The sequence below is a fragment of the Sapajus apella genome, unplaced genomic scaffold (assembly GCF_009761245.1).
Source record: "Sapajus apella isolate SASKATOON/1434 unplaced genomic scaffold, GSC_monkey_1.0 scaffold133, whole genome shotgun sequence".
Classification (NCBI taxonomy): domain Eukaryota; kingdom Metazoa; phylum Chordata; class Mammalia; order Primates; family Cebidae; genus Sapajus; species Sapajus apella.
In genome coordinates, this window is record NW_022437073.1 from 3,513,473 (window position 1) to 3,536,772 (window position 23,300).

Consider the following 23,300-nt stretch of genomic DNA (forward strand, 5'->3'; position numbering starts at 1 on the left):
AAAAAGCCTGGCACCTGCCCCACCTCCTTGCTGCTTCTTTTGTCATGTGGTCTCTGCAAATGGCAGTTCTGCTTTCCCTTCCTCCATGACTGGAAGCTGCCAGAGGCCCTCACCAGAAGCAGATGACAGGAGAATGCAGAAGAGTGGGCCAAATAAATCTCTTTTCTTTATAAATTTATCAGATTCAGTTATTCCTTTATAGCAATAAAAAATAGACATAGGTTAATTGGACACTTGTTAAAGAATGTCTTCTGTATAATTTTAGTGCTTCGACATTTATTGCTACTTACTTTATGGTGTGGCATATCACCGACTTTAATACAATACATATTTTAGGTATATTCAAAAAGTATATATAATCTTCAATGTATGTAATCAATTCTATTTCAAGCAGTCTAAAATATAGTCAAATTGTTATCTCAGTGTTATTTAAATCCTCAATATCCTTATTGATTTTGTACCCACACGATTTATCAGTTACATGAAGATGTTTAAAATCTGTAATACTAATTGTATATTTGTCTATTTCTCCTTTTAGCTCAATTTTTCATATATACTGAAGCCATAATTAGGTGTATGCATGTTTAGATTGTTATGTCATTACAGAAAATTAATATATTCATTATTATGAACTATTCCATTACTGCCAATGGTTATATTGAGCTTTTTATAAAACTAGAGAAATCTTATTTTGGTCAATGTGTATGCTATGTTTTTTTCTTATCCTTTTATTTTCAATATTTTAAAGTTAATATCTGTTTTATGAGTTCAACTTAGGGAGTATTAGAGACTCAGGGACTACTCTTACCTCTTTGTTTTCCAAGGTGAGTTCGTTGCTTTTAAATAAAATGCCTCATTAAAATAATTTTAAACAATTACACATGTGTACCAAAATGTTCAGTTAGGCATGATGGCCCTACTGGAAGTAACCATAACCTTATCAATAACTGTGATAAGGACCTATAGGACACATAGAAAAGAATCTGCTAAACAAAAGAAAGCAAAAACCCAAGTGATACAAGAAGAGAGGCAATTGTATTGCAATATTTGACTAAGGATTTTGAAAAATTTCTTAGGTAGGAAGATAATAAATGGGAAATTAGCATCAGAACCTTACTATATATAGAACTTTTTAATTAGGCAGTTGTTTTCTTAATAGCAAATTACATATAGATTTACTCCATAGTGTTGGCATAGTCATTTACAAATAATCATTTCACTGTCACCATAAGTTAAATATTGATGAACCAAATCAAATTGATGGGGGCACGAGAGAAAAAAAAACTAATATAAGATTGAAAAACATTTTGACTGCATTCTGTAAGTTAAAGAGAGAAAAATATACACAACTCCTATAAAACAATGTAATATGAACTTGCATTTATAAAACATACAATGTTCTCACCATGTCTTGCACAGTTGGAGAAAGCACAGCTTGGTTTTAGACTGTGAGAAGCAGATTACAACTCTGAGCAAATGAAGAAACTGCTTCAGAAAAGTCAATTAGAAATTAAAGTAGGAAAAAATATACATACTGGATTTGGCAAATGTGACAGATGATATCAGTGTTTCAACAGTGGAGTGAGAAAAGCACACTTACAGTTGAGGAAGAGTATTTGAAATTTGCAGAAGTTGGCACAATGAGATGAATCCAGAAGCTTAAGATGCGTGACAATAAGATTAAGGAGAAAGGTAGTATAGAAACCAGAAAGCAGCAGAGTTGAGGGAAATCTTTGTTTTCTTTTCTTTCATTTGGGGGCTCAATTATATATATATATATATATATATATACATATGACATTTATTTATATTATATATATTTGAATATATGATATATAATGTATATTTATATATAAACATGTTTATATGTGGCATATATTTACATTAATATATGTATTGTATATGCATGAATAATATATTTAACATATTTATATTATATAATAATTTATAAATTTAAATGTAAGAAGAGTAAATTAATAGAATGATGAAAGAGAAGAAAGAAATAAACTGTTGAAGTCAAATAAACAGAAGGAGGTAAGATACTGCTTTAGGAAGAAGAAGGAGGCACATAAGAAATGATGGATGTGGGGACTGTTTATAAATCTTGAGGATAAATAAGGGAGCAAGCAGGAGGTAAGAAATGTCTCCCTGAGTTGCCTCAATTTTCTTGGTGAGGTAAGGGAAAAGGTCATCCACTGAAAGCAAAAAGAGAACAGAAATGAAGATGACAAAGGTTTGAAATATCTTTTGAGAAAATGGAAGTTTAAGCTGAATAAGGGCAAAGGCAAGAAATACATTGCAATATTAGAGGTACAATTGAGGCTGAAAACTAAAATTCTAAGCAAAGTAACATTCTTCAAGATCATATGATTTCCCCCTTGGAACGCAAGAGTACCAACAAGGTAGACATTAAATAAAATGGATGTGGAAGAGAAAGAAGTATGGTTTTATATATATGTAAAAATTCATTAATCTATAGGCTTAGATTTGTTCATTTAGCAGTTAGTAAATACTATCTCAATAGGCAAGGAAATAAGACAAAGTAAACGGTGAATGAACAACTTCAGGTTGGCTACAGTCTAGATTGGGTGGATGCTATTTACTATTGCAGTCTAGCATCTTGTACCCACAGTAGTTACCAGATTCTTGAACTCAGTATTACTCAGACTTTGAGGAGCATGCAGTACACTTGGCCACCGTGTTAAAACACAAACCTGAATCTCAGTAGATCTGAGATAAAATCCAAGATTCTGGAAAAAAGTAACTTCTTTTTCCAGTTAAATTATTGTTTTTCCTACCTACTAAATTATGTGATTTTTTAAAACTCAAATTTCTTTCAATTATTAAGGTCACATTATTTTCCTGTGGGTATTTGTAATTAGGTTACATGGCTACATATCAAAGGCAGCACTGACCCAGACATATAGTCCCCATGCTGTGTATAAGTGCTGTTGGATGGAGTACTTTTCCAGTACTCCTAGGAGAGGGGTTAGCTTCTGTCTCTTCCACCTTATATACTCTCCCATGATACTAGATGGAATTAGGTTAAACAATTGGTGAGAGCTGAGCCAATATAGAACACATATAGATTTATTCCGGCAAATAAGAAATCAGTTTAATCAAAAATTTATTTGTATGGTGCCTTTATTTACACACTTGTGAAATGATAGGACAAGTTTGGAAACTTCCTTAACATAGCAGCTCTCCAGCCATGCCCCCATGCCTAACTAAAGCTAAGACTCAAAGATGCTGAGGGTCTTCCTATTTTATGTAGTACTTCTTGGGGTCAATTGTAAAAGTTCTGATTGAACTAGTGGAGGTACTTTATTTATATGCAATGTTCTGAAAGATTTCAAATTTCAGTGATTAGAGAGTGGGGTAATCTACAACTTGCATTTTATACTTACATAGGTTCAGAAATTAAATTTCCTGTTGAATATGGTTTATGAATATTCATATTTCGCATAAAATGGACACCAACACATAGAGACAATGGAAAGTGAATTAAATGTTTTTTATACTTCTTGATGAAAATAGTCTTAGTGGAGAATTTGTTACAAAACAAATAGTAATTTCAGCAGGCATCCATGTGCTTAAAAACATTTAACATCTTAAAAATATGAAAGAAATATCAAATGGAGAATTGTTTCATTTATTCATTAGCTTATTTTACTCATTTGAAAATACAAAAGGAGGTAGACAGCCACTTAGAATAGAGGAACATCATTTTTGAAATCATTTACCTGCAAAGATTGCTCTGGATCTTAATAACAGTGATTTATAAATCTGGTCGTATCAAATAACTACAATAAACAACTTAATAAGAATGCTTATCATTGTGTGTCTAGAATGTGTCAGACACTCTACATATATTATTTTGTTGACTTCTCTCAATAAAATTAAGCAGATACGTAGATTTTATCTTAGAGTCAAGAAATGAAGCCAATATGTAGCAGCATCAGAATTAAAACTCAGGTTTCTCTCAACCTAAAACTTATAAATATTTCACTTTATGATACCCCCATACAACAGAAATTATGTTCTACACTCAAGCATTTAAATTCTGGTGTCTCCGCATGTTCTCACTCATAGGCGGGTGTTGAACAATGAGAACACATGGACACAGGGAGGGGAGCACTACACACTGGGGTCAGTTGGGGGGAAATAGGGGAGGGACGGTGGGGGGTGGGGAGCTGGGGAGAGATAGCAAGGGGAGAAATGCCAGATGTAGGTGATGGGGAGGAAGGCAGCAAATCACACTGCCACATGTGTGCCTATGCAACAATTTTGCATGTTCTTCACATGTACCCCAAAACCTAAAATGCAATAAAATAAATAAATGGGGAAAATAAATAAATAAATAAATAAAATAAATAAATTCTGGTGTCTAAAGGGACCTTAAAATATGAGCTACTTAAAACATTTCCCCATTTTTGAATACTGTAAAACTAGTATTTATCTGTTAATTCATTGTCATTAATTACTGCCTGAACATGCTGAGTTTTTCTACTACAACACATTCAGCTTCTACCATTATATTTAAATAATTATGGTTATGTTTGAAATTTTTTTATCAATGTGGTTATTGTGATGTAGTTAAACAAAACATAAGACCAAGTTATTGATGGCTCAATACTCTGATGACAGGGTAAACTTAGCCACAAAACTATAGTTGGGGCAATAGAACACAAGATATGATGCATATACACATGAAATGCTGTCAACCACACTTTTCAGAAAAAGGAGCCACAGAAAGTTGTCATAAAAGAAACACCCAGTAGTTTCTTTATGTTTCTGTTCTCATCAAGCTATCCATTGAAATTACACTCTATAGTCAGAGTAGTAGATCTAACAGATTTCTCCCTCACTTGGGTTTACTTGTGTGTGTGTGTGTGTGTGTGTGTGTGTGTATTTTTTTTTTTGAAAAAGTGTTTAATTGTATTTTATACAAATTAGCTAAATGTGTTTCCCTTTTAGAAGAGTATATTTTTTTGGGTAAAATACTAAAGTACAGAAATGTATATTCTAAGGTACTTAGAAGTACCTTATTATAAGGCACTTCTAAGACTTTGAGATAGTTAAATAAGTGGTTCCAAAAAACAAGCAACTTAACGACAATCAATTTGAATAAACTTGCCTAAAACAAAAATTTGTATGTACCATACAATGCATGGAACTATTTTTAATTATTTCTAAATATAATATTAAGTATTATATATTTTATTTTTATCTAAAGTCCTACATATTTTTTCATTCACACATAATTTTAGTAACATTCATGTATAGAAGCAATATTATTAACATAGTTAATTTAAAATGAATATGTTCTTGTATTGCAAAATTATATTTGTTGAGCATAACTTTCACTTTCCTTTTCAAAAGCAATATCCAATATGTATCTATTTAGTTACTTCAGTCAATTTAAATTCCAATTTTTCTATAGTGCTTTATAGAACTATCTGTGTACAACTCTGGGTTGTTGAAGTGTTAATTCATCGTTGTTCTTTTTCTAATTTACTCTTTTGTTTACTGAACTTATTTTTACAGTTTTGTTAAATATTAGGGTAGGTCCATAAATTATCTGTATCTAATTATTAAGCAGAGTCATTAACTGATAAAGAATATTAACTGATCAGCTACATGTCTGCATCAGTTTTGGATACCCATGCTGATTTCATGTAAGGAAGATAGAAAGTATCAAATAATCTACTTTATTGGAATTGGGAAAACTTCTGAGACAAGAAAAGCATGAGGATCCACCCCTGAGCCAAACAGGAACCTCTATCTGGAAAGTCCAGGTGACATAGTCTGCAAAAATAAACCTAAGTGAAAAATAAATAAATAAAACAAAAGAAAATCAAGCAACAAAACAAAACAATCACCACAGTAACAAAAAAACACCTAAAGATTCTGTGTCCAAAAAATGTAACCAAACTTGCTAGCAAATTAGCATCTGCAATAATAGGAATAGAATTTCTTGATGAGACAATGTCCTGAGAGACAGGGGATTAAGGTCTTTTGAGATAGGATCCACTTTCTTAGACCTACCTTACTGACAAACCACTCAAAGAAAGCCCATATGCTGGAACTAGAGGCATCAACCTCAGACTGGTAACCAGCATGTTTTTCCTTTTTTCATACCTGGTAAAACAAGCAAACAAACAGAAAAAATCGAAGACAGGAAGTAGACATGCACATCTTAGTCTCCAGACTTAGTATAAGCCTCTAAGACACTATTCCAGTTGGGTTTATCATAACAAGGTCTGTGCACACCCTTGTAGGCCAGCCAGCACAGAATTGCTTCTGATGTCTTAGAGCTCTGTCTTTTTTCAGCTAGCACATTTCCTACCTTGGCTGACAATAACAGATATTGGTTTGGATTGCTGCCCACAGGGGAGCAATCTTGTATACAACATCCCTAGTATACAAGAATGAGAAGAAAGATTATTTTTGTTACACTGCTGACAGATGGAGAACAAAAGAATTAGTAAAAACCTAACAATTTGAAAATGAGTTTAAGCTTACAGCTATTTGCTTTTCCATTCCTAACTTAAGACTTCAGACAAAAATTTGTTGAATATATATCTGGTGCTAGCTATAGATTTTAGGTGCAGACAATTCAGCAGTAAAAAAAGAGAGGCAAATCCCTGTTTTCATAAAACGTATATTCTGCTCACCTTGTCTTGCTCTAGGCTTGTTTTATGCAAGAATGTTGCTATCTATTTTTAAAGTCTAATTGAGACATATTTTACATGCTGTACAACTCACGCATGTAAAGTGGTCAATTGAATAGTTTTTAGTATATTCACAGTTCTGTGATCATCAGAACCTCATTTTAGAACATTTGAGTCACCCTCAGAAGAAACCTGGCCTGGTGTGGTGGCTCATGCCTTTAATCCCAGCACTTTGGGAGTCAGAGGTGGGTGGATCACCTGAGGTTAGGAGTTTGAAACCAGCCTGGCCAACATGGTGAAACCCCATCTTTTCTAAAAGTACAAAACTTAGCCAGGCATGGTGGTGGGTGCCTGTAATCCCAGCTACTCTGGAGAATCACTTGAGCCTGGGAGGCAGAGGCTGCAGTGGGCCGAGATAGTGCCTCTACACTCCAGCCTGGACAACAGAGTGAGGTTCCCTCTCAAAAAAACAAAAAGGAAACCTCATACCCAATACAAGTATTCCTCTCTCCATCCTCCTAGTTCTAGGTAACCAGTATTATATTTTATGTAATTTATGTACATATAGGTGTGCTAATTTTGGACATTTTATAATTTTATATAGATAGAATCATATAATATGTAATCCTTTTGTTCTTTGACTTACCACATTTTTAAGATTTATCCATATTGTAGCATGAATCAGTATGTCATTCCTTTTTGAGGCTGCTTGCTTGTACAGTTAATTTAAAATGAGATCTGTCCTAGTTTATGCCTTTTTTTTGACTTTCCCATGCTCTAGAAAATTTCAGTTTTAATTTAGCATAAACTTTGAAAAAAATGGTTTAATTATAGAGCTAGACAATGCTGAGAGACTGTCTAGTCAACTTACACATGAAGAGATAGATATCCTCAAAAAGAAGTGGTTTGCTGAAAGCCTCACAGCAGAGATAGACACTTTTGGCTTGATTCTTTATCACAATGCTTACTCGGTGTAAATTTTGATAGCCTTGTATTAATCTTCAGGATTCTGCAACCTCTTTAAATTGAAGAAAATGATTCTAATTCCTTTCAGTTTATAGACTATTGGATTTTTCTATGAGAACAGGTTTTTGTTCTTTTATGTAATATGAAAAAGGCTATATAAGGCAAGCAAATAAGAATGATTGTAATCACAACATAATACCTGTTCAATATTATTCTTATAAAAAGTACTGCAAAAAAATACTCATAAAATTATATACCTATAATTTTCATGGGTATCTTCTCTTTCTCTCAATTTAATGTACCATTCATTATATAAAATTTTAAAAAGTCATCAGCCAGTAAAATCATATGTATTATCAGTATCTATCCATTTTTTTTTCTAGACTGCCTGAAGTCATACAGAACATATGTTTTTAAAAATCATAATGAGCAGTGCTTGAGATTTTAATGTTGGAAAACAAGATGAAAATTTTCCAGTCTTTTCAGAATTTACAAATAAGCTCTTTGGCTTCCAGATGAAATGAATATAGCAGGGTACATGTCATCTAAACAGCACCCACCACAGTTTATTGAAAGTATTCAGCCTCCACTTAAGCCTACATTCCTAAAGTAAAAAGATCCATTTAAACAATTATATATCAAATTACATGGAAGATTCTAATGAAATGCCTTTAAATTTTCTTGAACTTTAACTCTTATCCCGAAGATTTCTTATGGTCCTCATATTTATTTTATATTTTAATTTCTGTATGACTTCTGGTGTTGTAGCATTTTACTGTCATTTAATGTTAGTAAAATGACTGACTCAAACCTCTCTTCTCCTTTTCCCAACAATACCAACAAGTAGGATCCTTAGGATTATGTGTTATGTTTAAATGTTCCTTCCTCTGATTACTGTAATATAAGTGCAGGTGCCATGCTCTGAGTTTGTATTTCAAAATTATACCTACTTCTCCAGAGTAGGTGTCTGCCTCAACATATACTTAGAATTATTTATGTAGTATTCATTTTCTTTTTTATTTATTTATTTATTTTTTTATTCAGTCTCCATAGAGATTGTCAAAAATTGCCAATGCCGACTATATTTTAAGTTGTCATGGTGGGGCATTGGGAAAAGTTTTCTATTAGCAATAATGGCGTCTCAGATAAACCTCATTGGCTACGATGTAGTATTGATTTTAACTGACTTTTTATTTAATTACTGATGGTAGAACTTGAGGAGTTTTAGGAATTCCATTTAAACATTTAGTCCCATTTGATACATGTAAATAGTCCAGGAATCTCTTACCTATTTACACAAATTTAATGTAGCTATTATGTAGCTTGGCTTTTTTCCTATATTTAATACACTTTTCCTATATTTAATATACTCTTAAATCCTAATTTATATTTTATTATTAAAATATATTTTATATTAACTTATATTTTAAGATCTATTTTCATCAGTCCTTAAGGTCCATATTAAGGTATATTTTAAGAACAAGAAAAGTTGATGTTGTAGAGAGAGGTAAACAGTAAAATATTATCTCAGAAAGCCACCTGAGAAAAATATCTCAGGGAGAAACTTGAATGCATGTTTCAAAAGAAGTAACTGCCTCTTAACTACAGCAAGGATTCCCAATCTCTATGACCTCACCTCTAGTTTTTCTCTAGGCTTCTCATCAAAGCTGCAAGATCATGCACAACTTCTCAGGCTTAAGGCAGAATGAAGGAAGAGCACAAATGCCTAGGCCAACTAAGATCTCTTTTGCTGAAAGCTTGGGTGGCCTCTGATCCAGAGAAATGTATATTTTATGCCAGAAACATTTTCATATTGAGTCCAGCTTAAAAGCAGCACATAACAATTAAATGACTTTGATTGGCAAGCTGGGATTAAACATAGGATTGTTTGTTATGATTCTAAACTTATCTTTTCAGCTTTCCTGGAGTGTCACCTCCTTGCTGTCTCCAGGTGCGCAATGTGAACACTTGGATCCTACTTGTGGTTCTCAGTTTAGTGGTATGCTTAGTGTTCTGTCTCCATAGTTCTCAAACATAAGTCTGTCCTTATCCTCTTTAGAAGCTCCTACAAAAACTCCATCATCTCTGCGACTTGATAACCATAGGTTATAATTTTATAACACATAGATTGGATTTCCATGGTTCTTCTTTCACCTTTTTTAAATCACAGGACAATAATTACATTTACACTGGTTTCTTTCAGTAACTTTGCATTAATCCTTTAGACACCTTCAATTTTTAGGGCTATGTTTATAGGAATATTTATAGAAATATGTAGAAATAGGAAATATGGAACTCAAAGGAACAACTCTGAAGCATCAGATGCTAAACAAGATGGGTGATATGCTTTGACTGTGTCCCCACAAATATCAACTTGAATTGTATCTCCCAGAATTCCCATATCTTGTGGGAGGGACACAGGGGGAGTTAATTGAATCACGGGAACTGGTCTTTCTTATGCTATTCTTGTCATAGTGAATAAGTCTCACAAGATCTGATGATTTTATAAGGTGGAATTTCCCTGCACAAGCTCTCTCTTTGCCTGCTGCCATCCATGTAAGTAAGATGTGACTTACTCCTCCTTGCCTTCCACCATGATTGTGAGGTTTCCCTGGCCAAGTGGAACTGTACATCCATTATATCTGTTTCTTTTATAAATTGCCCAGCCTTGGATATGTCTTTATCCACAGCATGAAAACAGATTAATACAGTGAATTGGTACCAGTAGAGTCAGACATTGCTGAAAAGATACTCCAAAATGTGGAAGTGACTTTGGAACTGGGTAACAGGCAGAGGTTGGAGCAGTTTGGAGGGCTCAGAAGAAGACAGGAAAATGTGGGAAAGTTTGGAACTTCCTAGAGACTTGTTGAACAGCTTTCACAAAATGCTGATAGTGATATGAACAATTAGGTCCAGGCTGATGTAATCTCAGATGGAAATGAGGAACTTGTTGGGAACTGGAGCAAAGGTGACTCTTGTAATGTTTTAGCAAAGAGACTGGTAACATTTTGCCCCCGACATAGAGATTTGTGTAACTTTGTACTTGAGAGAGATGATTTAGGGTGTCTGGTGGAAGAAATTTCTAAGCAGCAAAGCAATAAAGAGGTGACTTGGGTTTCCAGTTAAAGGCATTCAGTTTTATAAAGGAAACAGAGCATAAAAGTTCAAAAAAATTGCAGCCTGACAATGCGACAACAAAGAAAATTCCATTTTCTGAGAAGAAATTCAAGCTGGCTGCAGATATTTGCATAAGTAATGAGGAGCCAAATGTTAATCCCCAAGACAATGGGAAAAATGTCTCCAGGGCATGGCAGAGATCTTCAAGGCAGCTCCTCCCATAACAGGTCTAGAGCCTAGGAGGAAAAAATGGTTTCATGGGACAGACCCAGGGTCCTTGTGCTGTGTGCAGTCTAGCAACTTGGTGCCCTACATCCCAGCCACTCCATCTGTGACTGAAAGGGGCCAAGGTACAGCTCAGGCCATGGCTTCAGAGGGTGCAAGCCCCAAGCCTTGCTTGCTTCCATGTGGTGTTGAGTCTGCCAGTGTACAGAAGTCAAGAACTGAGGTTTGGGAACTTCTCCCTAGATTTCAGAGGATGTATAGAGATGCCTGGATGACCAGGCAGAAGTTTGCTGCAGGAGCAGGGCTCTCACGGAAACCTCTACTAGGGCAGTCCAGAAGGGAAATGTGGGGTCAGAGCCCTCACATAGAGTCCCTTCTGGGGCACCACCTAGTGGAGCTGTGACAAGAGGGCCATCATCCTCCAGACCCCAGAATGGTAGCCCCATAGACTGGCACTGTGTGTCTGGAAAAGCTGCAGACACTCAACACAAGCCCATGAAAGCAGCTGGCAGGGAGGCTGTACTCTGCAATGCCGCAGATACAGGGCTGCCCAGAATCACGGAAACCTACCTCTTGCACCAGTGTAACCTAGATGCAAGACATAGAGTCAAAGGAGATCATTTTGGAGCTTTAAGATTTGACTGCCCTGCTGGATTTCAGACTTGCATGAGGCCAGTAGCCCCTTTGCTCTGGCCAATTTCTCCCATTTGGAATGACTGTATTTACTCAATGCCTGTACTCACAATGTTTTAGGAAGTAACTAACTTGCTTTTGATTTTACAGTCTCTTAGGCAGAAGGGACTTGCCTTGTCTCAGATAAGACTTTGAACTGTGGGCTTTTGGGTTAATGCTGAAATAAGACTTTGGGGGATGAGTTAAGACTTTGGGGGACTGCAGGGAAGGCATTATTAGTTTTGAAATAAGGACATGGGATTTGGAGGGGTCAGGGGAGGAACGGTATGGTTTGGCTGTGTCCCCATTCAAATTTCAACATGAATTGTATCTCCCAGAAATCCCAGGTGTTATGGAGGGATGCAGGTGAGGTAATTGAATCATCTGGGCTAGTCTTTCCCATGCTATTCTCATGATAGTGAATAAGTCTTATGAGATCTGTTGGATTTATCAGGGGTTTCCACTTTTGTTTCTTCCTCATTTTTCTCTTGCCACCACCATGTAAGAAGTGCTTTTGACCTCCTGCCATGATTCTGAGGCCTTCCCAGCCAAGTGGAAATTAAAGTCTAATTAAAGCTCTTTTGTTCCTGGTTTCAGGTATGTCTTTATCAGTAGCATGAAAAATGAACTAATACAATGAGTGATAAGTAAAGTGGTCACACTCTTGGTTTGCGTGTTCTCCTAGAGTGATTATCAGTAGCATACGCTTTCTGTCTTAGTCTATTTTTGTGTTGCCATCAAGGAACACTTAAGGATGGATAATTTATAAAGAAAATAAGCTTATTTGATTCATGGTTCTGCAGATTGTACAAAAAGTGTGGTGCTGCCGTCTGCATCTGGTGAGGCCCTCATGCTGCTCTTCCTCATGGCTGAAGGTGAATCACATGGAGTGAGAGACAGAAGGGGGAAAGGTACCAGGCTCTTTTTAATAATCAGCTCTTTTGGGAACTAATAGAGTGAGAACTTACTCATTACCTTGAGCACTGCACCAAGCCATTCATAAAGGATTTGTCCCCATGACTCAAACACCTCTCATCAGCCCTCATTTCCAACATTGAGAATCAAATTTCAACAAGATTTGTAGGGATTAAACAAGTCATATCAAAACTATAGCACTCTCATACCCAAAAACGTTCTGAATTGAACAGTTATATGGTTAACAATATGTATTTGTGCATTTGTCTCCCTCAACATTCTAAAGCTTCGTCGTTCAGAGGCACTTTTGTGTTGTTTTTCCTTTTGTGAGACTTTATTGATTTGAGCTGTAGGAACTATACAGTGTCATTGAGTGCTTCATTTACAAGCATTCAAAAACCCAGAGTATATTAACTCCCTCTCTACCACTATCCCTAGGCTTTCTCTAGAAAATACCTCTTTTTAAAACAACTGTATTGATATATAATTGACATATAAAAATTATATATGCTTAACTTGTACAATGTGATACTTTGATATACATATACATTGTGAAATAATTACCATAATCAAGTTAATTGGCATATCCATCACCTCTATATAGTTACCATTTTGTGTGTGTCTATATATGTGTTGTGCCTGTTCAGAAGACTTAAAGATCTATCATCTTAGCAAATTACAGATATATAATCTATCATTTTAGCAAATTACAGATATATGTTAACTATCATCACCATGGCAAGGTACTCTTAAACACTCCCCAAATAGATCTCCCTGTCAGGTCAATAGTGAAGCGTTTTTAGTTGCTTTCATAAAATCCATTACTTCCTTTTCCTGAAAGTTCTGCCTTAAGTTTCTTTGGAATGAAAAATTCAACCTTTCCCTGCTGTCAGTCATGTGGTCCCAGCTCCAAGAGCCCCCTAATTGGAATAAACCGAGGGAGGTTGTCTTAAGATGGACCCATAACCAACCACAGCCAATGAGATGTGGTAAGTCATCTGTGGGATTTCTGGGAAAGAGAAGTCTTCTGTATTTCTTTGCATTGGTCATTGTGATAATGTACGCCTAGAGCAACTGGAAGTCTGACAATGGAGGCACAACAGAGAATGGAGTCCAAAGAGATGCTTCAAAAAATAGCATTTGAGCCCTGTATCCAACCAACCTTTTAAATAATATGAAGTAATAGATTAATTTTGGTTTAATTTAGTAGACCTCAATTGCAGGTAATTTCATCTCTCAGGGAATATTGGGACATGCTAGGAGACATTTTTTATTTTCACAGCTAGGGGTTGGGGCGGGGACGGGGGGAGAGGTAGGCAGTGTAGGAGGTTGTTATTGGTATCTAGTGAGTAATGATCAGGGATGCTGCTAAACTTCCTACAGTGCACAGGACGAGCCCATACAACAAGGAAATACTTGTCCCAAAGTGTCAATAGTGCTAAAGCTGAGAAATTCCAGTTTAAACCACTTTGAGCTAAATTATCGGTCATTTACAAAATTAAAGATCCTACATAATACAAAAACTCTCTGTAAAGTCCCACTTGTGTGTCATTGATTCCATTAACTTTTTAGATTAAAAAATAGTCAGGTCACATCAATTCTGTGTTCTAAAACACCCAGTAGTTTCACATCCCCTCAGCATAAAATCTCAAATACTTTCTATTGCCTATATTGAGAATTGGCAAACTTGTTCTGTAAAAGGCTTGTTATTAAATATGTTCAATAGCAGTGACCAAACTTTGCTCCTGTAGCATGAAAACAGCTGTAGATAATGTAAAAATGAGAGAACATGCTGTATTCTGACAAAACTTTATGAATGCTGAAATTTGAATTTCATACAATGTTCATGAGTTACAAAATATGGTTTTGCTTTTTATATTTTATCCCAAACATTTAAAATTGAAAAAACTCTTTGAACTCAGAAGCCACATAGAAACAGCTGGTGGGTCAAACGTGGGCCACAGGCTGTAGTTTGGTAACTCCTGATTTGACGATCTGCACTTTCCTCAACAGGTTTCATTCACTCTACCACATTTACCATCTTCGAGGACCACTATTTACTCTGCCCTCCTTGCTATTCCTTGCAAACACAGTCACAATGCCTTTGCACAAGCTGTGCTTTTCACCTAGAATGTGCTTTCTCTTAATCTTTGAATAGCTAGTTTTCTTCACCTTTTAAAGTAAGTCTTCTCTTATTATCACATCTGAAATTATGACCCCTATCCGCATGCAGTGCTTTCCCTCTCCTCTAGTGCTCATCACCAATGGAACCATGGAACCACATACTGTCTTTCATTGATGTCTCTCCCATCTCCTCTTAAGAGAATGTAACCTTCATGAGGGAAGATACTTTCTGTTTCTTTCATTAAACAATGGCTGGCATAAAATATATCCTCCATGAACATTTTTTTTGCATCAATGGATTATTTATATTTTTCAAAATTCCTATTTATTTTGGCCTCATCTAAAATAACATTTTGAGGCTTTACATGATTGGGAGCTGGTTGTTGATTCTGCTCCTTTCAGAGTTTCTTTAACCTGCAATATTTTGTACATTGTTCCACAACATGACTGTTGAATAAATATCCTCTCTGGTAATAGTGAGAATCTTTAATCTAGCTGAACTGCATTCAGTATCATTTTAACCATTAGTAAACATCGATAACTCTGAAGCTAAGGTGATCCTCCTTGTGTGTTATAAGGGAACAGTGGTGCCCCAGCCTGCTCCCCTTATTATGTCTGCTGGGTTAGCTTTTAGATGCTTACAGCTGCACTACATTTTTCAGAAACTTGCTCTCCGCTGATGATAATCATCCTGGCAAGAAAATTATGCCTAAGGAAATTGCCCACAGACAATAACTATTATTAGTAACTAGTAGGAAATAAATAGAAAAGGTTAGGCCTTTTGCCTCAGGGAGATCATTCTAAGGTACAGTTCAAGATTTATAGCTCTTCTTCTCTGGCTTAGGCCAGGAAGTCAAATTTTTCTAAGATCATATAGTTGCTAATCCCTTTTCATTTCCTATACTGCTTTATTTTCTTCATTCAGATTTTTTCTTATGAGCACCCCCTAGTAAACCATATACATTTGGATTCTTAGATTTTTATCTCCAGTTCTGCTTCTAGGAAAATTTTCCTACTTTACTAAATCTACCAACTCTTATACAATGCCCAAAATAAATAGGTGCACCAAAATCAATTCTAACAAACTCAAAATCATAGCATTATTACATGATTGGATATAAAGACCCCAGTTTTGGAGCACAAAGATGCCGTCCATCTACTGATAACTTTCTTCTAGAATGTAGCAACAGCAAAGGTTGATTATATTATCAAATGAATTGTGAACTGTTTATCAATATGCAGCCTGAGCTCCCATTAACTGATTTGACTTTTCAAATAAATGCCTGTTTAAAATTAAATTTAATAATATAGATGCAGGTGTATATATACAAAAATATTTTTATATGTGAGTATATAATATACACACTTTTTTATGCTGAAGGATGCAGAAACAATGACGTGCCTGGAGTAATAAGCACACCTGTTCTCTAGAATTTAGTTTCTAATATCATTCTCTGATTAAAGGAATTAGGGTTTCACGGAGAAATAACTGAATCTAAGACTGAGGACAAGATGAGCCTGAAGCATTTTGTAGTGGAGAAAGTAAAATGACAACAATTTAAAAAAAAAAAAAAAAAGAACAATGGTGGGGATATATCTAATTTGCACATGAGCCAACTGAGGGACTGCCAAATGGCCAAACATGGAATGAGTTGAACAGCAAAGTAAATAATATTATATCAGATTAGAACCAAAAAAATACAATATCTGTGAACTCATACTGATATAAAAACACAAACAAAAGAAAGAATAGACAAATATTCTCTGCAGAATAATTTCAAATATGTTATATAGATACTGCATACTCAAGGTGGTAGAGCATAACTTCTACTTGTAAAGTGTGGGATGTGCATAGTGTCTTCCTTCCAAACTCACAATACGGTAAAAGAGAAAAAGTAAGTTTACATGCAGAGAGCTGTGAAACTTCACCGCAGCCAGATGATCAAGGCTAATACCAGCAGTGATGCCATGCTGATATTATGTTAACTCCATATGAAATGTTGAGAATGATGCTTAATCTCTGTGATCTTCCTCCCCAAACACCCTTAACTCCAGTCACGTGAGAAAAATATCAGAAAAATCCCAATTAAGGGACAGTCTACAAAGTATCTGACTCTTTGAATCTGTCAAAGAAATAAAAATGAAAAAAGTTTCAGAGTATGTCACAGCCAATAGGAGTCTAAGACATAACAACTAAATGTAATGTGGTATCCTGATGAAATTCTAAAATAGAAAAAGAACATTAGGTCAAGCCTAATGATAGATGAATAAAATGTGGATCATAGTTAATAATAATGTATCAATTTTGATTTATTAATTGTGACATACAGACAATGTTAAAATAAAATGTTATTTATAGAGAAAACTTGGTGTGAGGTATGCAGGAATCCCCTGTACTATCTTCACCGTCTTTATATAAGTCTAAAACAATATAAATAAAAATTTATTTAAAAACCAAAAATTTAAATTTAGAATTACAATCTTACAATTTTATTGTTCAAGGATTTTTAAGTTTAAGAGAATGCCTAATTCACAATAGAATATCATGAATATCATTCTGATTATTGCTGAAGGGAACCAGTTTGAAGCTTCAAAAAGTATATTAATATTTTGTATGTCTAAAGGTTTTAAAGTTAAAATATTTTGGCATTAACAATATTCAAAGAATTTTTCATCAAAGTGAAATTGTTAATGTTTCAACAATGCTTTGCATTTTTTTATATTATCTATCATGTTTGGTTAAGAACTGAAATATTTATAATGATATTAAAACAAATTCATAATATTCTATGACTGTATAAGTTTTTCATTGATTTTTAACTTACTTGACCTAAGACTTTTATTTATTTTATAGTGAATAGAATTTGGTGGAATCAGCACTAATGTTTCTTGAGCATTTGTGCTCTACTATGCATTAATTACTCTAGGGTCTCATATTTGTTATCCAGTTCCTTCCCACCAGACTCTACGAAACCCATAGGTTAACCAATTTGAGACACAGAAAGACTCAGTGACTGTAATGCAACCCCACTGAAACATCACTAACTGAGAAAAGGCAGAGTCTTCATCTCTGGTACTCACTCTTTTATCCCCCAAACCTAGAACAATGACAGGAAAATGGAGGATCCTCATCAAATAAATATTGAATAAATGAATGAGAATATATGACTTTATGTAATATAACACAATTAATCAGAATAAAATCCAATGTTATTACCGCTGCTTACAAGGCCCTATCTTGAGCTCATCTCATTGCAGGTGGACTCTAGGCTGCCCTGAAGGATAAGCTTCAAAGGAAAAATATCTGCCAAGAGTCCATGGCCACCAAATGCAGGGTGCTGAACATAGTGGGTATCAAATCATTGAATTTCCAATGAGCTTATCAATGGGTCACAAATAAAAGAGAAATTTAGACAAATTGGGAAAAGGGTTTAGATTTTCTTTGATTTCACTTTCATGAATAAATTACTTTGCTCAGAGGAATTATGTAAATGAAAGCTCTGATTTCATAATATATGCAAACTTCTATTTTTCAGGAGTTGATCAGATTCATGTATTGCATAATTTTCCTATTTACCAGATTGTGTAGTTTTTATGCTGGCTGTAACACAAGAAAAAAAATAATAAACCACCATGCTATCAAGTGACTACATTTACAAATAGCTTACAGGGAAACATGAAAATAAAACCCAGATGCCGTCATATTTTGAAGCAATGCTATGTAATTACCAATGTGTACAAAAAAGAGACAGTTTCTCTGACATACATTAAGACATAAAAAACTAAGTTCTGTCTGGAAATTCCATTTTATTATGTAATATATTTCTAGGGGAAGTGGGAAGTAGATAAATATACAGTCTATATATAAGTGCTATATAAATGGAATTTACATTACTGTGAAATCATTGTGTTAGCGCTTTTGTGCTTAAAAAAATAATGAAACAAAAATATAGCATATAAAGTTCATTATTTTTAAAATTTCTGAAATTCATTTTATTTTTAAATTTATTCTCTTCTAAAGGCATTTAAGATAAGTACACAGAATATAATTCATTGCTTTACAAATGCTAAGCTAATTTATTGTCAATGTCAGTGATATTCTTAATTTTTTTGAAAGTAAGAATATTTACAAGTTATTCAGATGATAACTTATTTTTTTAACACACATCAAGGTTGAGTGTGTAGGCTAGATGTCCAACTGAAAGAATTAATCTAAGCCAAAATAGATACTTCAATGCTTAAACATTTCATGTTTTTAGGGGGGAAGTAGGGGTTATCTACTTTTTTACAATTGTTTGCACCTGCCAAAGGGAATTTTCTTCACTGACCTTTCTGTATTAAAAGCCAATATGGTCAGTTCCTAGCTTCCTATTTTTTTTGCCTCCTTTTATTAAAGTTGACCCAAGGACTTGAATTAATGAATATGGTTCTACATACTGCTATCCCGCCCAGTTAACTTCACATTGTCGGTGATAGAAAGCACAGAAGACAAGAAACAAAACTTTCAAGACTGTCATGACCATGGATATTAAACAGGACTCTTTTTCCCCACCTTCATTACTATTTAATTTTTTCCCTTTAACTCACAAATAAATTCTGTTGACATCTAAAGGAAAACGTTTTTGCTCTTGGTTGGCTGAAAACAGAGAAGGCATGTTTGGACAAATAATACAACTCACAATCTTGAAAAAAAATAGTTAGTATACCAGATGGCTAAATCTGCATTCGCAAAACTCAAAAGAATAGAGGTGTGCTGAATTCAGCAAAAAGACATCTCATAGTGCTAAACATTGCAGGAAGAGGGAGACAGGGATGTGCTTAGTAGCCATCTATTTACGCATATACTGAGAAGCTCTTCTGAACCAGACACCTAAGATTCCATACTCTTATAGAGTTCATATTCTACAGGGGAAAAATGACTAACAACAGTTAGTTAACAGCACTTGAAAATAACAGTAAGAAAGGCAATAGTAATGTCGAAATAATAACTGCCATTTTTAAGTGCCTGCCTTGTCAAGCATTGTGTCGTGTTTTCAATCTTATTGATCTCACAGCAAACATTGGAGACAATTATGTACAAATGAGACAGGGGCATAAGGGAAGTTGCATAGTTTTCCAAAGAGGTGGAAAGTTGTCAGTGGTGGAGTCAGGGTTTGAATCTTGGTCTGTTTGTCTAAAGCCTAGGCCTTTTGACTTCTTACATTGCCTTTCAAAAAATAGCCAACAATTTAAGGTGGAAAATAAACCCCTTGCTAAAAAAGAAAAACACAAGTTTCTCTTCTAGAAATATAATATCTAGAGGCAGGATGACATGCATACACTATGAGACTTAATAGCATTGTGGTTAATAGCAAAAATTCTGTAGTCAGACATTCTGAGCTCTAGCTCCACCACTAACTAGTTGTTTAATCCTGGGCCAATTACTTACCCCTTTTTTGCCTCTTTTTTTTTTTCATCAGTGAAAGGGATTATAACAGTACTTCCTTCTTCGGCTCCTTATGAACATTGTATACATGTATAGTGCTGATAACAGTGCCTAACTGTAAGCAATCAATGAATGTTAACTATAGTTATTGTTATTAGTGTATTCTCTGGACTGAAAGGAACAGATTGAAGTGGACACCTAACTTTTAAGAAAAACTGTTAATAATCCTCTCTCTCTCCAAAAATTTCAGTTTTCCATATTCCTATGTTTCCTCCACTCCTAGTAAATACTGGTTACTCATCTATGTATCTTTCTCCTTCATTTCAATGGCTTCTCTCTACTTTTTAACCTTCTATTCTTATTCTCCTCCTATTATATTCTTTCATATAATATGAATCTTATATTTCAGTCTTTCTGTTCCCCTTGTCTCCATTTCAAACTTGAAGTGAAATTCCATTTCAAAGTTGAGTTATAATTTACACTATAATTTTTACATAATTTTTTCTTACACTGACCCTACTCTACAACTCCTGCTGTTCCATAAGTATTTTATAATGTTACTTTCCTCCCTTTCTTGAGATACTAGTGCAGTATTTAACGCCACGTTGTGAACACAGGCAAACAATACATATTTGTTAATTAGGCGAAATGAGCCTTTTCCACTAACATTTTGCAAATTTACATCCTCTATTGAAGGTGAAGAAGAGTAAGATTCCCCTTGTTTTCTACCTTTTTTTTTCTGTTTTTTCCATTTACTTTTGGATTCAGCGCTTTTCTGTAAGAGCCTTAGTGTATTGTATTATGCTATGTCATATCATATTATATATACTGTGTGTTCCCTTGTTTTAGAAAGTATTTACTTTGATTTGTAAGAGCCATTTCCATCTTAAATATCTCTTGTCTTAACTGTCCTCTGGATGCATTACAAATGAATATGAGCATTTTCCAAACTATAAGCTGGTGCCAAGATGGAGTGGGTTCTTCTGACCACTACATTGTTATAAACAAAACTCACACCGTAATTTTCCCTCAAATTACATCACAGGATTTTATATCCAAAGCATGAATATCTTTGGATAAAAGAGGCAACCAGAAGTGAAAATAGATGTAGGAAATTATATATTATACTTTGTATGGTTTATATTCAGCACATTTTGAGCCAACATCTACCCCTTAGATGTAGTCACACATTTCTATGTGTATTTAATGGTTGGATATCCAAGCACAAAATACTTTGAAACAATTAATTTATAATCAAAACCCTTTGAAATTCCATAGAAATGAATAATTCTTAATCCAAATGCAATCAGCTTATAATTTACTTTCAAAATGGAATCAAAGTATATTTAATATACCATCTAGGTGGTTTATATGATTATAAGGAAAACATCTTCCTCCAAAGTCAACATGTAAACCTTCTCTACAACTAAAGCCATTCTTAAGTGTCAGTTTAAATGTGTCATTCCATGATTATTAACCATCATCTCAATGATATCCCAAAAAAGCCATCAGGTGAAAACAAACAAAAAATGAGCAGAAACTTCCCAGGTTGTCTCTTCACTTGATACTTGAAGCATGGCTCTCAGAACAGAAGCAGAAGCATCCCTTCTGGACAAGCACTTCTCAAACCTGAGTATGCTTATGATTTAACCTTGACTCAAGAGAGGTGGAGTGAGGCTGAGATTTTACATTTCTAATAAGCTCCCAGGTGGTACTATGCCTGCTGCCCCCATCGTCCATAGCTTGATTAGCAAAGGTTTTAGAAAATCAAGAATAAATACGTTTATGTTGTACCTTAACATCCTACAGATAATGATATCATTTTATGACAGTACAAACTTCAATAAGTATATCTGTGAAGTACTTTGAAAATAGCAAATATTTATTGGACACACATTTATGAAATAAAATTTAAAAGTAACTACTTTTCACAAAACGGAAGAGTTAAATAACTGATAAATATTTCTGAAGCACAAAAATCTCTATGGAAAAAAAGTCAGAGAAAATTTTTCAGACTATTAAAAGGAAATACATGTATTCACTGAAAAATAACACCCATGTTTAGGCTATGATTTAATTCAATGTTTCACCTGATAGATACATCCTGCTGTGATTCAACTTTTAAAATGAATTTTTGAAGAGTTTGAAAAGAAACACTTGTTTTTAATTGTGTATGAACAGTCTAAATTTTCTTTTTTATAAGGGAAAAATAGTAAAATCAAGATATCTAGCAGTTATTAAACTGTCAAAAATTTTGAAATTTCTATCTTAGTACATTAAGTATGTGCAATTGTTTTGACAGTTCAATTCCCTACTGTGAATAAAATAGTTGTTTTTACTACCTGATTGATTGAATACCTGGGAGGTGTAGCATATCCTGCTAGGCAACATTTTAGAAAATGAGATGTCATTGTGTCGATAAAATATTTGTAACACATGGAGATGCAAGGCATTTTAGTGCTTTTAGAGCTACAAGAGTCCTTGGAAATCATGTGGTACATTTTCGTCATTTTAGGAAGAAAAACAATCAAAGATCCAATAAAGCAAAGTGATTTACTCAGTGTCCCACCCAGCTAGTTAGTAGCAGAGCTAAGACTAAATTTCCAATCTCTTGATTCCTAGGTACTTTTTTCCTTAGCAGTTTAAATTTTCAGATTGTTTACTTGTGCTCAGCTTTTTAAAAGCCCAGAAAATAATAATGATGATAATAAATATGTACAACATAAGAAGAGCCCACACCAGAATAATAAATCTGCTCAAGTTTTGTTGTTTCTCTTTAAATGAGATTTAAAATATTTGTGAAAATAATATATTAACTGTAAAAAGAAATAATTCTGATGGCAAGTTAGCAAATAATGATTCACTTGAAGATACTTATCTTTAAAAATTAGAGATATAGGATTCAAGTTGGAAGGTGAAGTCAGAAATTCAATACATATATTTGAAATATAATAATTATTTTCTCTGTTTTGAGTGTCATAATTAAACAAATGTTCACTTATGACCAATCTGGATGCTCATCTGCCTCTCATAATGAGGAATTCAGTCTTTTCTCAATATATCAAGCTATTCAGAAGGACCTCAGACTTGCTTGCGCTAGCTTGTTGAATTTGTCCTTCCCTTTAATGGCCTGCTAGCATGGCCAGAGACTGCAAACTCAGGTGGACTTCATTAAGTCAAGT

At 34.4% G+C, this 23,300-nt stretch overlaps 1 pseudogene; it reads right to left on the reverse strand.

Annotated features, from left to right (window-relative positions):
- Nucleotides 1–8,684: 8,684 nt before the first annotated feature.
- LOC116539813 lies at nt 8,685–8,817 on the reverse strand (annotated as a pseudogene).
- Nucleotides 8,818–23,300: the final 14,483 nt, after the last annotated feature.